Here is a 16,092-nt window from a genome sequence, read left to right as displayed (position 1 = left end):
ACTTGAAAATTAAATGCCTGATTTGCATATGAAGAAACTAATATGTAAATTTAATCACATGTACTTCAGTGTAGGGTAAAGGCTGAGTATATCTTGCTAGAGTAACAAGAGACTCATTTATGTAAATATTCATCTTTCTGAAGCAGCTGGCTGAAGATTCAATCAGCACAGAGTTGGTCTCTAAAATCGAGAAGAGTAGGTAAAAACTATTACACGTTTTCTGAACTGACCAGTTCTCTAGAGTTTGGCCTAGGAAGAGGACTCCTCCAGTAAACTCTATGGAGCCATCTGTGTATGATTACAGATGCCCAAGTTAAACACAAACCCCAGAGGACTTCACTCCTATATTAAGGAAAACACAAGATAAAGAACACTCTCTGAATCTAAAGATGGAGAGTAACTAGCTGCTTGATGAGAGAATGACAAGGATCATCTTTCTAACACAGTGACAGTGAAGTTCTCCAGTCTTTATCAGGGATACAACTGAAGAACATCTACTCGTGTCCTGCCCTAAGATCACCTGCTCATCAAATGGAAAATCATCCCTTGATTGACAGATGAACTGAGCTACTAATAGCTAACTTGAGTAGATGCCAACTGTATGCCAGGCACTGAGCTAAGCACTTCACAATATTTCATTTAACCTTCACAACAAGGTTACTTGGGTACTATTTTTCACCCTCAATTTACACATAAGAGACTGGGGGGCTCAGAGATGGTAAATTATCTGCCCAAGATCATATAGCTGGCTAGCAATCCTCTGAGCCAGGATTCAAACCACGGTTTGATTTGAAAGTTCATGCTCTGAATCAGTCTTTACTATGCTGTTCTAGTTTTATGATATAGTTTACAGAAGATGAAACGCGATGTCTTCCCTTACAGAGCTTTTCAACAGAACAGATTTTAAAAGCAGATACAGAAGTGAAAGCAAAGGAAAGAAATTCATTAAGATCTCAGCTCTGCTCATTCCTTTTTTGTTCCCTGACCAAGGCCATGAACAGAAAGACTAGTGAGGGGAATGAAGAACATCTGGCTGAGAGATGAATCCAGATGGGCTGCACAGTAGAGAAAAGAACTGGGCATGATGGCATTTTTAGTCTCAAAAACAGAGGAACGAATCCTCTGCTTTAAATAATTCGGGGAAGCACTCTGTGCCAATCCCTCGCAATCAAAAGCACTTTCCAAAGCATGAAATTTGTGAACTGGCAGTTTCTACTCCAGCAAAGTGTAGAGAAGGTCAACTAAGGGAAGAGAACACTTAACTGTTTTGAGATTAGAATAAATTTTTGAGGAATGTGGCCGGGGTGGTGAACCATGACCAGCAGGAAGGCCGGTCAAAATAAAGCAAAACAAAGGAAGCAAAATAAAGCAACACACCTGCAAACTGCTACATGTGAGTCTGACAGACGTTATTCTGTTTTACATGTAACACACAAGATGACATGAGTCATTTACTATGGGAAATCAAGTTTCATACAGTGGGTGTAATGCTTTCACTTTAACATTAAAATGAAGAAAGTGGATTTTCATGTTTATAATGTTTCTAATGCCAAGTTCTTGAGTTTGCTTGGCATTTCTGCCTGAAGCCAAAACTCACAGGTAAATTATTGTGTAATACTGAAAGCACAAAATATAACTGCACAAGGTAAGCTGTTGGCATTTATGTGAAATTCAAATACACACAATTTTCCTGAACTGTTTTATATTTTTATCTTGAAGAATACTCATTTATGAGAAAACCATCAAATATATTTCGTTCTTGTAACAACACTCTCCCTTTCCTGGTTAACTTTTCTCTGCTTATTTAGGTGTCTGATTTTCAGATTCAAGGTACTAGGGCAGCCATGTCAATCCCATTAGGTGGAAAAGAATTCATGTCCCCAATCAATGTGACCACATCACAGAGAAGGTAATTTCATAATAGAAGTTTCAAATATCATACCAGAGGCCAAACGACTACAGAGCTATGAATACTAGCACCTACTGAAAAAGTCTGGCTAAATCAAAAAAACAGGAAGGGAAAGTCATTGTTGCTTGATGGATGAAACAGGGCTACAGAAGTCAATAGCAAACTTCCAGGTAGTAAGAAAAGTTTGATTCTGTAATCCTAAAGAAACTGAAATTACAATGAGAGAAAACCCAAACCCAAACATTGTATGCACTATTCTCTGTAATTAAACGATCCCCAACCCAATCCCCAACATACAGGTGGTAAGTTCCAGTGACAATGTTGGAACAGCAATGGATACCTGGAACTTTCTCCCCACCCAGCGTATATAAACTCCCAGACACATGCCTGTGAATGCAGCAGCAGGATATTTTTCTCCATCAGCAGACAAGCAGAGGCTGGAGTACATTAGTAAACCAACCACTGGCAAAGGGGAGAAAAGCTTATGGCTCCAGTTCTTATTCACTAACTACAACCACCAGACTATTTTAGTCTTAGCTAGTCTTCCACTTAAAGCTCTGTTGCACAATGCCCAGCACAAATACCTTCAGATGCAGCTATTTACCCCTCTTTCCTACTTTTCTACAATCTAAGAAGAAAAAAAAAAAAAGATCTGTTTGTTCAAGGCTGAGGAACAAATTCCATCAGGACTAATATTCCTGGTCCTTTTCCTACAGATCATAAATTAGAGGGAACGCCCCCCTCGATATTCCTTATATCATTTTGAATGTTCATTTACTGATAAGATATTTTAACTATTTCATTCTTGCCTCAAACATGTGCATCTCAGAAACGTCCAGACAGAAACACAATCTAGGATTAACAATTTTACCACTGGCCATACAATTCAACCTTCCCATTTCTAGAGATGGGGGTACATCTGAGTTGCCATTTGTGGTTTCTGGCTGACAAGCAGTAATAGAGAGCTCTCCTGCCTAATGTCACCCTAGTCACCTTTTGGGGAATCTCCCTCAATGTACCTAGTCATGGTGACCTTCCAACTCTGGAGCTGCAAGGGGCCTTGCAGGACACTGGCATGTGGATTATGCCTGGCCAGCTGGAACCTGCCTCCTGAATCTCAGGCAGGCGACCCAAGTGAGTAAGCAAAGTGGGGGATGGTCACATTCACCACAGGGAGAGTGGCAAGGTATAGACTAGTCTATGCCTACTCTGGATTTTCCTTGAATGTCCTTGGCTCCTGCCCATTTCCCAAGTTTGGTCTTCCAGTCTCCCATCCATTAGGTAAGCTCTGACACTCTTCTAAGAAAAATTTTGCTGAAGATAGTTAATATTCATTTCTGAGCTTGCAACAGAGAATCTGATACATCAACCGAAGTTCAGAGACTCCAATGACTTGCCCGAAGTCACACAGCTGGGTAGCAGTGGAGCACAGACGAAGGTCCAAGTCTTCTGAAACCCAGGGCAGAACCGTAACCCTTTATCCTCAGTTAGAGGTTACCAAAATAGGACACATTTGATGACTTAATCATCTGAAGCAACCAGCAGCTAAAAACACATCTGGTCAGTTTATCTAACGAGAACAAAGGCAGGATTTCACTGCAAAGCCTGGTGTGATATACTGGCTCGATTTTTCATGGTATCTTGAAGACAAAAGTTTAGGTCTGAATAGGGAAATATTTAGGCATACTCCCATGAGGCAAACACTTTCATGTAGTTTCTTAAAGTTGCTTCTTCTTTCTTTTTCCTTTAGTATGCTTATAGGATATCAAACATTGCTTTAAAAAAAAAAAAAAAGAATAAAGGAAGACCATGAAGCCTAGGCAGGAGGGCAAGCAAGTTGACATGGGAAAAGCAGTGGTTGCCTGCCTAGCCCGGGTTCCTCTGCGGTCTTCTCTCAGACCAAAGGTGTGTCTTTCTAGATGCTGTCTGCTCACATACACACTTGATCTCCTGGATTCCAGGGATCTAAAGTGTTTAGCTGTCGGTTTGGATTTTTGAAGTACTACCAAATAATGACAGGTCAGAGCTGTGAGGGCCCTCAGAGAGGGTCCAAGTCATGGTTCCAACTGGGAGTAGGTGGGCCTAATTTAGCACATTTTGTGAGACCAGCACACACATAAAATCATTTTAATTTCTGGGTATGTGGAGAAGAGCAGCCACTCTCTCCAGCTCCTCCAGGCAGCCACCACTCCTGGACTCACACTGAGCATTCTGGCCTCCAAACACTTCTGAGTGTGAGCTAGAATTCAGAGACCAGGACTCGTGACACCACTGCCGCCTTCCAATCTCCATCCCTTTGCAGCCACTCTGGCAAATCTTAGCCTCCGTTCCAAGAGCCATCTGCCAAAAGTCTCCCCACCCCTGCTCAGAAAAATAAAAACAAACATCCCTCTCCCCACCCCCCCACAAAAAACCCCTAGGTGCCTATGAAAGGAGTTGGTTTCAGGCACTTCTGATGACTGACAGTGTTGGGGAAGTTTTGTTTCCAAAAGGTCCTCTGAGGAGGAGGGGAGAAACCACCTCAGCTCAAAGGAACCCATTTCCGTTACAAGCTGAATTAATAAAGCTTATCAGTGCTGTAGCCCAAAACTTAGACTTAAATACTTCTCTTTTAAAAAGGTAAAGCTTAAAAGCTATCTGAACCAAAACCAAAATGACCTTAACGGTTCTTTCTCAGTATGTAACATGCTGGATGTACTTACAGGTCACCCAAGAGACATGACCCACATTGCCTAGCACCAAATTTTAAAATAGATGGTGGGATTAAACAAAACAAAACAAAAGGAGATTAACTCAGAAAAACTGTTCAGCATTTGAAATATCATTTCATTTGCATGATTCAACAAATGCTTTTCCAGGTATTTAAAACACACCTGCAGAAGGAATGCAAGTTGGGCTTTTAAGCACTTGGCCAACACGTCAACCCCTGCTTTCTGCCTATTTCTCTCTCACTTTCACACAAAGCCTCTTGTGAGGCTCAGGGTACCGTCCACTCTCTGTTGCTGTCACCTTCTGACACCCTTGTCACTGTCTATAATTCACTCCTTACCTTGCTCAATCTTCTCTCTTTTCACCCTGCTTCTTACAACTATCTTAAGAGATTCCACTGTTCATACAGATGAACATCCAACAGCTTTGTCCCCAAATCTCTCTCCTCCTCTTGATCTTCAAAGACTGGCACCTAGGCTCCATTTAAGCTTCTAATTCCCAGAATCCCTTTCAAAGGCACTTCATTTTTACAGACTTGATTTCAGCAATCAAACTCCCACTCACTGATTGCAACCCCCTTTCTTGTGACCTTCATGTGTTCACTCACTCTTCAACCTGGTGGAGACTCCAGCCCCTCGATTCCTCAATTTCTTTCCAAGTCATCCACCTCTTTTTGGCTTTTCTTCCTTCCCTAACCAACCTAGTCCTGTGTCTTATTTCCTAACAGGTCTCCCTACCATCTATTCTCTTTGTTCCTGAGTTCCTTTCATAATACTACAGCTTAAAATTATAGTATTCTTTGATGAGACTTATTTATGATTATCTGTATAAGCAGCAAGCTCCTTGAGCAGGAACGACTGCCTTGTTTAATATTCTTTCTTTAGTGTCTAACACGGTACCTGACACTAAGCAGATGTGCATAAATATATACTGAGTAAATGAAAGGCAGCCCCCCAAAAATGCTTAAGGAGATTATGAAACCGTGCCTCTGGATGCTAGGTGTCAGAGATGACAGCAGCAACAGCGAGCTGACTCAGCTGTAGGTGTTAACTAACACCTACAGACCACCCCCCCCAATTTCTTCCCCCTGCCTGCTCTCCTCAAGTCCCATCGCAACTCCTGCTTCCTTCCACTCTCCAGTTAACCTAGTCTTCTGCACCATCAAGAAAATGGAGGCTAGCTGGTGTGATTTCTCCCAATTAATTTCCCTCCTCTGCAGACTTATCTCCTTTCTCTGACCTGAGAGGATGATGCATCCAGCTGTCAAAAGTCAGCCTTTTCACCAACATCCTTGACCCCATTCCCTTGTCTCCTGGTTGTATCAATTGGTCACCCTCTCTTGAGTGACTTCTTCTTAGCCCAGAAACATGCTCAGGTCTGTTCTTTCACATCCTTAAAACAAAACCCTTATTTGATCTTGTGTTCCTTTCTAAGTTCTCTTCCTTTATTACTGAAATTCTTTAAAAAGGAGTCTATACTTTCTGTCTCCATTTTCTTCCATTGCAGTCATTTTTCCTACTGCCATCTTGCTTCTGGGAAAGTCCTCCCCATCTAAGTTTGCCACTGATTTCCTGAGTGATAGATCTGAAGGACAAAAATCCTTTAGTCTTAGCTTAACACAAGTTTCTGCTTTTCATTTACACCTGGAGCCCTGACAGGCACAAGCAAATCACATTCTCCTTTTTGAAAGAGACTCATTCCTCTTGGCATCTGAGACACTGAATCCCAGTTTGAGATCCTCTGCCAGATATCCTACCCTACCTGACTCACCTCTCTTACAACAGACAGATCGTCTAACCATCACAGTGCTTTGAAACTCACTGACAACTAATTATACTGAAAAATCAGAATTTCCAGCTTCTCCTGAAAGATCAGAAAATCTGAACACTTATGTCCACATTCACACCTACGAACAACCGGCCACGGCTGAGCAGTGGCTGCCCCTTTGGACTCATATGATGGTGAGTGCTATGGAGCAAAACTGGGCGGAGTAACAGAGAGGGCTGCTGTGTGTATCTGCTATAAGGTATGCTCGGGAACGTCTCTCTGATAAGGTGACATCTGAGCAGAGATCTGTAGGAAGTAAGGGAGGGAGTCGTGTGGCTACTTAGGAAAAGAATATTAAAGGCAGACGGAGCAGCAAATGCAAAGGCTCTGATGTGTACTTGGCTGGTTTGGACCATGGCAGGGAAGTTAACAGCACTCAAGTGTGGTGAGTCAATGACGTGTGGAAGAAGGGAAGGGCAAGGGACACAGGTCTCAGCATCTCCACTTCATCTGGGGTTCAGCTTACAAGGCACTCCAATGGAGATCTTCTTTGGCTAGTCAGATCCAATGGACGCTGCTCAGTCCTCATCTTTCTGATCATTTGACTTTGCTGACAACCTTCTATCTCCTAATAGTCTCACTTTCTTAGTACTGCTACTATGCTTTCCGTTTGTGGGCTCCTAGTCTTTTCCAACCTCTTACATATGTCATCTTTGATCATTTCCTTGTCATTCCTCTTTCTGCTCTGTATATACTCTTCTGATGCCTTCTCCAGCCCACCCTGTCCTATAAAGGATGGCTCCTGACTAGTTATCTTACTGATAGATAATAAATTACCCTAAAACTTGGAAGCCTAATGCAACAAAAACCACTGATTATCTCACACAGTTTCTGTGGGTTGAGTCCAGGAGCAGGGCTTCCCTAATTTAGGTCCAGTGGTTAAGAATCTGCCTTGCAATGCAAGGGAGACTGGTTCAATCCCGGTCCGGGAAGATCCCACGGGCCTTGAAGCAACTAAATCTGTGTGCCACAACTACTGAGCCAGTGCTCTAGAGCTCACGAGCCGGAACTACTGAGCCCACAGGCTGCAACTACTGAATGCCACATTCATAGAGCCTGTACTCCACATCAAGAGAAGCCACCGCAATGAGAAGCTGGTGCACCGCAACAAAAAGAAGCCCCCACTGGCTGCAACTAGAGAAAGCCCAAGTGTAGCAATGAAGACCTAGCGCAGCCAAAAAATAAAATACATAAATCTTAAGGGAAAAAAACAGACTCCAGGAGCACACCAGCTGGGGTGGTTCTGGTTCAGGGTTTCTTGTGAGAAGGCAGCCAACTGAAGCCTAGTCTGGAGGCGGGAAGATCTGCTTCCAAGACTGCTCCCGTATATGGATATTGACAAGAGGCCTCAATTCTCTGCCATGCTATGGTCTGTTGAGTGACCTTATGACATGGCAGCTGTCTCTCCCCTGTAAGTGATCCCAAGGCGAACAAGGCAGAAGTGCAGGGATTCATGACTTAACCCCGGAAGTGACACACCATAATTTCTGCAATATCCTATTAGTTAGAAAGATCACTCCTATTTAATGTTGGAGGCAACTATACAGGACGCAAATACTGGGAGCCAAAAATCGCTGGGAACCATCGTGGAGGTACCGCACCTCCCAAACTGGTTCGCTAGCTCAGATTTATCACCAAAGCCCCAGACCAGAACCACTGGCTGTCTAAAAAAATGTCAGTCACTCAGTCAGGTCTGACTCTTTGTGACCCCATGGACTGCAACCCGCCAGGCCCCGCTGTCCATGGAACTCTCCAGGCAAGAATACTGTTGTGGGTAGCCATTCCCTTCTCCAGGGGATCTTCCCAACCCAAGGATCAAACCCAGGTCTCCTGAATTCCAGGCAGATTCTTTACCATCTACTGAATAGCTATTATTTGTTGATGATAATGGGAACAACTTGGCCATTATTTCACAAACTTTTTTTGGTGAAAACTTGGAATCAGGTATGATGGCATGTCCATCAAAATGTTCTGTTTGGGAGTTATGTGATGGAAGTAGAAGTTGGTGGAAGTAGTTTGGTGCTGGCTCTGAGTGTACTATGAAGTAAAAAAGATGCTGTAATGAGCATTTACTGAGTTCCCAGCCTGTGCTGGGCACAGCGCCTGGCACTTTACAATCACTATCTCGCAATAACTCCATGAATAGAAGTTATTCTTCCCATTTCACAGAAGAAAGAAAGGTTTGGAGGATAACTTCCCTAAGCTTACCAATTACACAATCAGCATGACAAAGCAGGGGTCAAATTTTGGCCTGTTTCCAAGTTATGTTGTTTTGCTTTGTGTTTTGAAACTCTACTCCATGGCATCTTTAGCAGTCTAGAGTGTTCTTTCTTTGCCTGTTTTGTACAATTCAATCCCATGGCAGCCTACCTACCAAGGTACCGGCAGGGTTCCAAGAAGTAACTCAAATTATCAGAAAACGAAGGTTTTATGTTTTGGTTTTAAATTAGGTAAGTTCTGTGCTACTTTACTGAAACCTTACAAGTAATTCTCAAAATTCATTGGCCAAAAAATTTAACCCAGTCTGTAAAAGAAGTCTATCATCTTGCTTGTCTAACCAGTTCTTCTATAGTTCTCTAACTTAGGCAAAGAAAATGAAATAATTTGCCAACAGACACTCTTTTTTGGGGAAGTGAACTGTGCCACGTAGCATGAAGGATCTTAGTTAGTTCCCCGATCAGGGATTGAACCTGTACCCCCTGCAATGGAAGCCTAGAGTCTTGATCACTGGACTACCAGGGAACACCCAGCAGGTACTCTTAAAAGTCCCTCAAAGATACTGATCAAATAAAGATACTGATCGAACTATCAAATAAAGAGAAATAGAGAAAGGCATGTCACAAGTATGCTGACTCTCTTTTAAATCTTCTCCCTGGTTTGCTTTACTATCCACTGTACTGTCTGATTTTTTAAAGTCCTTGGGCAAATCCTTTTATTATATTTGTATCTGTTTTAATGCACATTACAGAGCCTCCTGGCATGCACAATGAAATACAGGAGGAATGCTGTTGCCCTGAAGAGATGGGCAATTGGAAACCAACAGTACCCACCTCCCACCCTGTCATCTTTTCGCAGATAACAACTCAGCTTTAACAAGAGGCAAACATTGAATGACACCAAGAGACCAAGAGATCACACAGTGGTATTCTGCAATACTCCAGTGTGCAACATGAAGCAATGAGAATCCCAAATATTTGGATTTGGAAAAAGAGGAAAATATTTAAATCAAAATGATCCAAGAGTAAATTTAAATTTCATATGTGTTTAAATGTGCTGGAGGGAAAAATGATAAATCATCACATACCTGCCCCAATATAGGAACAATCCTATACCAGCTACCTAGAGGATTTTAAGGAACTGGCTGAGTTAGGTCCTAGAACTACCCCAAGATGCAACTCAGGACACAGGAAAACATAAGGAACAAAAGGAAACGATTTTTAACTGCCGGGGCAATTCTCTTTTGCACAGTGATTGGAAGGAAAGCCGCAATCCTTTTATCTTCTCACATGGCAACAGATAGCTAGCAAGGCTGTATGTAAGTCTGGTGGACTTTTTCAGTCCTGAGGGGACCCTACATACCATAGAAGGCTACCCTTTAAATATCTAAGCACAGGAGACCACAGCATGTCTAACAGAAAGGTGGCTGAAGGTACCTTTTTTTTTTAAGTTTTCTTTCTAAAAAAAGTGTAATTAATTAACTAATTTTTATTTATTTATTTGGCTGTGCTGGGTCTTACCTGTGGCATGTGGGATCTAGTCCCCTGACCAGGGATTGAACCTGGGCCCCCTGCATTGGGAGCACAGAGTCTTAGCCACTGGACCACCAGGGAAGTCTCTGAAGGTATTCTTAAAGGTGCAGATTTTTTTTTTCCTTTTATGGGGGCTGTTTGAATTGATCCTGGTGGGTTACAGTCCAAAGGGTCACCAAGAGTCAGACACGACTTAGCACACATGAATTTACATGTTTATTTATATCTACGATAAATACTGATATATGGACTAACTTGTTCTTTTATTTACTCAGTTTTTGCTTTTCTTGTATATTTCCTTTCTTCTCAACTACCATGGTAAAGAATATATTTTCTATTTTTACATGCTTACCTTAACATTTTAATAAATATATTTAATGCAGCAAATCAGTTATTTCTAGTTTGTAGATATGTTTTTTTCCTACTTCAGGCTGCCATGGGGTGGGCACAGCAATGTGCCTTGAAAATCAATATACTTTAAAACAGCAGTTTTTAGACGTTAAGAAAATTAAAAAGCCTATACATATATATCTCACTTTTAAAGATAAAAGTTGGATCTTAGCCACATTCTAAAAACTACTAGGATCTAGGAAAGGAAAATAAGAGAACTAGGACTCACTGACAAAGTGCTGGTAACTTGCAATGCCCTTTCGGTAACTCAAGACCAAAAACCAAAAGATGATGCTGGGATCAGGAGGAAGAAAACAGGGAAGTGGCTGAATGACCAAGTATCTGAACTTCAGCTTAAGAAAAAGGATGTAACCAGACAAAAAGCTATACATGTAAAGAATGTAAGGTAACATGGCAGGAGTGAAAATGGTTATTCGTAAGAATGGTGGCTTTGATGTGGCAATTTCTTTTTGCAAATATCTTTTTAATGATTCTTATCCTGTGTTTTTAATTTTAAAAAAGGACCCCAAAAGGGAGGGGAGAGGGCAGTACAGGAAAACACACCGTGGGAACACAGTCAAGCACACAGATGTTTTGCGTAAGCTGTGTTTTCAGAGACATCTACCACTGTACGAGACTTTGAAAAAATCAAGCTGTCATCAACAAGTTCTCTGAAGTGATGGGTGGGGTTTGAGAGAAAGTGAGCTGTGAAGAAACCAACAATTAGTACCCTCAAGGCTGAGAAAGCCACAGTTTCTTAGATAAGTTCCTCATTTATGAGCCACCTCTCTGCCCCAAAGGTTTTGCCATCAGCAATGTTTGCTAGGCAAACAAGGATGACCCAAGCTGCCCTTCTGTCCATTTCAAGTGATCGAGGTTCTCTGTCAGCAGCACTGCTATTTCTTTGCAGAGAGAACTTCTCTCTGTGGTAGAAGAGAGAGGGCACAACCTACGGTATAAAAATCTGAGTGGGAAGCAAGCTGCCCTACCCCTCCCTTCTTGTTTCAATTCCAAATAAAAATGCTTACCATGTACAGAAAAATTCATGTAAAGGCAAAGATAATACAATCGTTCATTTGTTCCACTGTCTTGCTTTGGTGTATTGTTAAACTTCGTTTCTGTTTAATGAGATGTATATTCCTAGGTCTACACTCTGGGCTTTTTTCATGTGTAAGGCAGTGAAAGTTCATGCACACTGCTTCATATAGTGCCCAGTCTAATACTATGTATGGAGTATTTAACAAAGGTGATCGAAAATGACAACGGAAATGATGCTAAAGACTCATGCACACTTTGAAGGCTAGTGAAGTATGAAAGTCCCTCACTGTAAGATCTCTGAGTAGCACTGACATATATGCACGAGGTGTGTGCATACTCAGCTGTGTCCAACTCTTGGCAACCTCGTGGCCTGCAGCCCGCCAGGCTCCTCTGTCCATGGAATTCCCCAGGCAAGAATGTACTGGAGCAGGTTGCCATTTTCTCCTCCAGGGGATCTCTCCGACCTGGGGACTGACCCACGTCCCCTGTCTCTCTTGCATGTGCAGGTGGATTCTTTACCACTCAGTCACCCGGGAAGCCCAACACATATGCACTACCATGTATAAAATAAGAGCTAGCAGGAAGCTGCCGTGTAACACAGGAAGCTCAGCTCTGTGCTTTGTGGTGATCTAGAGGGGTGGGATCAGGGTGGGAGGCTCAATAGGAAGGGTATATATGTATATTTACAGCCGGTTCACATTGTTGCACAGTAGAAACTAACGCAATACTTTAAAGCAATTATCCTCCAATTAAAAACTTAAAAAACAAAAACAAAACCTCTTCTCTGGTGTCTGTGTGTACACAGGCTGTGTGAGTGCTCTTTGCAGCCTTCCATCACTCCTGACGCAAAGAAGGGAACGTCTATTCACAGAACTTTCAACTTGCAGAGTTCTTACAAAGTTCTAGCTGGTGTTCTGTCTTGAACTTCCCTTTTCTGAGAAGTTGAGTGTGCTGGATGGGTTACCATCCTGCATCTGACTTCTGAGTGAGTTCACTACGAAAGATTTTAGAAACTTCTTATTCAGGCACAGTAGGCTCTTCTAAGTCCTACATGAGCTCCCTTTACTGCTGCCATGGCAGTGGGGCTGATAATCTGCAGGTTTACATAAACTTGCTTGGCTAAAGCTACCCAAACTGCTCATATAATCTTACTATAGGGTGGAAGAATAAGAGGCAGGGTTGCAGTCAATATGGACAGAGGTAAGTAGGTCATAGGTTGAAAAGGTCTTACAGGACTTGCCAAAGAATCTGGACTTTAACCCTGAGGATGACAGAGATTCAAATTTGCATTACCAGAAAGATTCTTCTAACTACAGCATGGAGAATGGACTGGAAGCGGTTGAAACTTAGAAAGAGGGAAACAGATGTTACTTTAGTGTCCCACACAGGAGACAAGGTAGTCAATCAGTGAGCTAACGGGAATGAAGAGAAGATGGATATCTTGGGGATATTTGTCTAGTTTATTTTTTGGTACAGATGGAAATTTTACTTAAAACTTAAATTGTAAGAAAGTCTAAAAAAGAAAGATTTGATATGTGCCAATTCCTTGCAATCCAAGAATATCTTTTCCTTTTACACCTCCTGATTCTTCAGACAGACCCTTTCCTTTAACAAATCTCATTGCTTTACAGACTCTCACCCAGGAGGGTCAAAAAAAAAAAGTCTTATTTACATGGATATTAACTTTTACACCACCTGCTTCTGTCCAAACTTTTCTCAAAACAGGTTTTTCTTTTTCTTTACTATCTCAACTTTCTCTTGTTTTACTTTGTTAATCCTCAGATTTGGAGATCAAATTTGCCTTAACCTATCTGCCAGCTGACAGGCCATCATCCTGCACAGGCCAGGGAAACTTGCAGGCAATTCTTCCTCACGTCACTTTGTTATCATGCATGGCTATATCATTTCCTGCCAGGCACCAAACTTCCAGCATCAAGGAAGAACAGCTGAGGAGAATGCTTTTACACAAAAGACTTCCCTCCTTCCTAATCCCCTACTCAACGGATATGACAATATACTGATGATATCGTCAGGGGTCAAGTTAAACGGAAGATAATGCAACTAAGTTCTAAAACCACCATTTTCAACCGATCATAAAGAAAGCAAGGTTAACTGTCTGCACATAATATAACAAGCAAAAAATTAATCAGAAACCAGAAGCTGACTTCAATCAAGAGAAGGCAAGTGAATTTTACAAATTCATCTGTCTTACATTAGAACAGGATATCAGTGAAGAACTGCTAGGCCAGTAATACTAAATCTCTGGTGCTCAGTTAAATTAAGTTAACCATTATTAAAGACAATCTATGAGAAGACAGCTCTCACAGATAATTAATCTCCTCATCTCTAAAACCAATAGCTGTGTAAAACATAGCTCTGAAGAACTTAAAAAGAATTTGTAATAAAGATGAACCACAGACTATCCAGAGGAAGGGATCAGAGTAAACCCGGGAAACATACCTAAATCACAGTAAAGCTGCCATGTTGTAACAGCCAGCTAACTTTGTTTCTTATTTCTCTTCTGTAAGTGGGATCATAACACTAAACAAGGTATCAGAGTAAATGATGATAAAAAAAATTGTGATGAGGTGGCTGTATCAAACCTTTCTACAAACAGATTTCCAGTTCTCAGGTCATATTTTCATTGACTTGGAGGAGGCAGCAGGGGCACACTTGTCCAAGACTCAGCTCACCAGTATTTCCTAATCTCACTTTACACCTGGTTCGGTGCCACTGAGTCAGTTTTAGCATTTTAGGCAGATTCTCTATTTATAAAACAGAAGGTTAGTATCTTACCTGCTGTATTGGAAACATGTAAAGGTAGAGAGGAAGAAAAAGCAAGGGACTCACAGGTGACCTAGAGTTCTTGCTCTGTCACCAGTGAATTGTATAATATTCCGTGAGGCAATCATATTTCATTTTTCTCAAACAGCATTATAAACTCTTAAAGTTTGTAATTTTAGGAGATTACCACTAGCAGTTACTAGCAGTTACTAGCAGTTACTAGCAGTTACCACTACAGTTACCACTAGCAACTGTAAAAGGATTTCATTAGCTCAAGAGGAGATCACTTTATTTTTATCATATTAATCAGTCAAAAATACCAACTAGGTTTTTCATAGCAGAAGTAACTCTCAAAGAATTCCCCTAAAAGGTTAGGTCACAATAACACATTAAATGATATTAAATTCTATAGGCTTCTCCTCCTTAGTAACCAAATAGTTAATCTGTTCACTGGATTCCTGCTTCCATTGGAAAATTTTTCTGCAAATGGAATCCCATCTCTCCCCTATTCGAGTGTTGATCAATTAAAAAAGAAAAGCAAGAAAAGATGCACAAACTTTCGTCATTCGCTGGCAGAAAGTTTGTGCAAGGTTTCTAGAAAGTTAACAAGTGTCAGAATTATATAAAGACAAGTTATTATCCTAAAGTACATGACACTTAGGCTTTATCTTTGAAACTCTGAAGAAACGTTAAGTTTCAGTCAATGAAATAGAAAAAGGAAATTGCCCCTTAGGCATGTTTCCATATGGAATGAACTCCTGGTTTCTTTCTGAAGTGATTCACTTTAGCTTTTAAAACAAATTTTTTGGTTTAGTGCATAAAACTTTTTACCCAAGGACGCTAAGCAGCTGGAAAAAGTATCTTTACCTATAGGCAGAACCAGAATAGTTCTGTTTCTTTAAATATAATTGTAACACTAGTAATGAAGACCAGCTAAGGTCATTCTACTGTCTCTTTCCATATCAGCCAAGTACACACCTCGCTATATATAGACAAGGTATGCATGCCCCACTAAAGATAGGAGACTCAGTCCTAGGCTTAGGGTCACAAGAGTGGAGTTATTTCCTCAGCTGAGGGGGAAAGACACACACAAAAACAACCCTGTATTGATGCATGCATTCCTTGGAAACCAACAGAACAACCAATGCTCAATTTTATTTCACTGTGAACAGAAGTATAACCTCTAGCATGCATAGAACAATCTCTACCATACATAACTTCACCACAGTCACGACCAAAGCAAAGGTAACTCACTAGCCAGGACTGGTTACCATGTCTCAGTCAAAGAGCTGTCTAGGTCAACAGGGTAAAATAGTCAGCTGTTTGGTCTCCTGGGAACTGTAACAAATAGGTTTCAACTTGGGAATTCCCTGGTGTCAAAAACACCAGGGTCTGACTAGTATAGTCCTCCAGCAAGGTCTAGCTGACAGCCTCTTAGACCATCATCCAGCAAAGAAACAAACGGGGACAAAACTGACTTGTGTATTTAAAAAGAAAAAGCTTATGGAACAGGGATTTTATAATAAAGATTGTGTTGAACTGTGTCAGGGACATGGTAATACAGGTAACAGAGGAATCTGCTTGGGTGGACATATTCTATAAGGGGACTCAAAACCTGGAATCAAAACAAAAAGCCTCAGGAAAATATCTTAAAGAAAAACACAATTGCCCTTGAGAGAAAGCTAA

General features: G+C 41.3%; 1 protein-coding gene and 1 non-coding gene across 6 annotated transcripts in view; both read right to left on the bottom strand.

Moving 5' to 3' along the window:
• The window catches only part of SSH2 (slingshot protein phosphatase 2), a 229,450-nt gene that overhangs the window by 64,879 nt on the left and 148,479 nt on the right, over nt 1-16,092 (bottom strand). The gene's annotated exons all lie outside the window — the stretch shown is intronic.
• On the bottom strand, nt 10,203-10,275 carry TRNAG-CCC (transfer RNA glycine (anticodon CCC)). Its single transcript has one exon. It is a non-coding gene; the product is annotated as a tRNA-Gly (tRNA).

This window comes from Muntiacus reevesi, chromosome 18 (genome assembly GCF_963930625.1).
Source record: "Muntiacus reevesi chromosome 18, mMunRee1.1, whole genome shotgun sequence".
NCBI lineage: Eukaryota > Metazoa > Chordata > Mammalia > Artiodactyla > Cervidae > Muntiacus > Muntiacus reevesi.
This window is presented reverse-complemented; position numbering and strand designations above follow the sequence as displayed.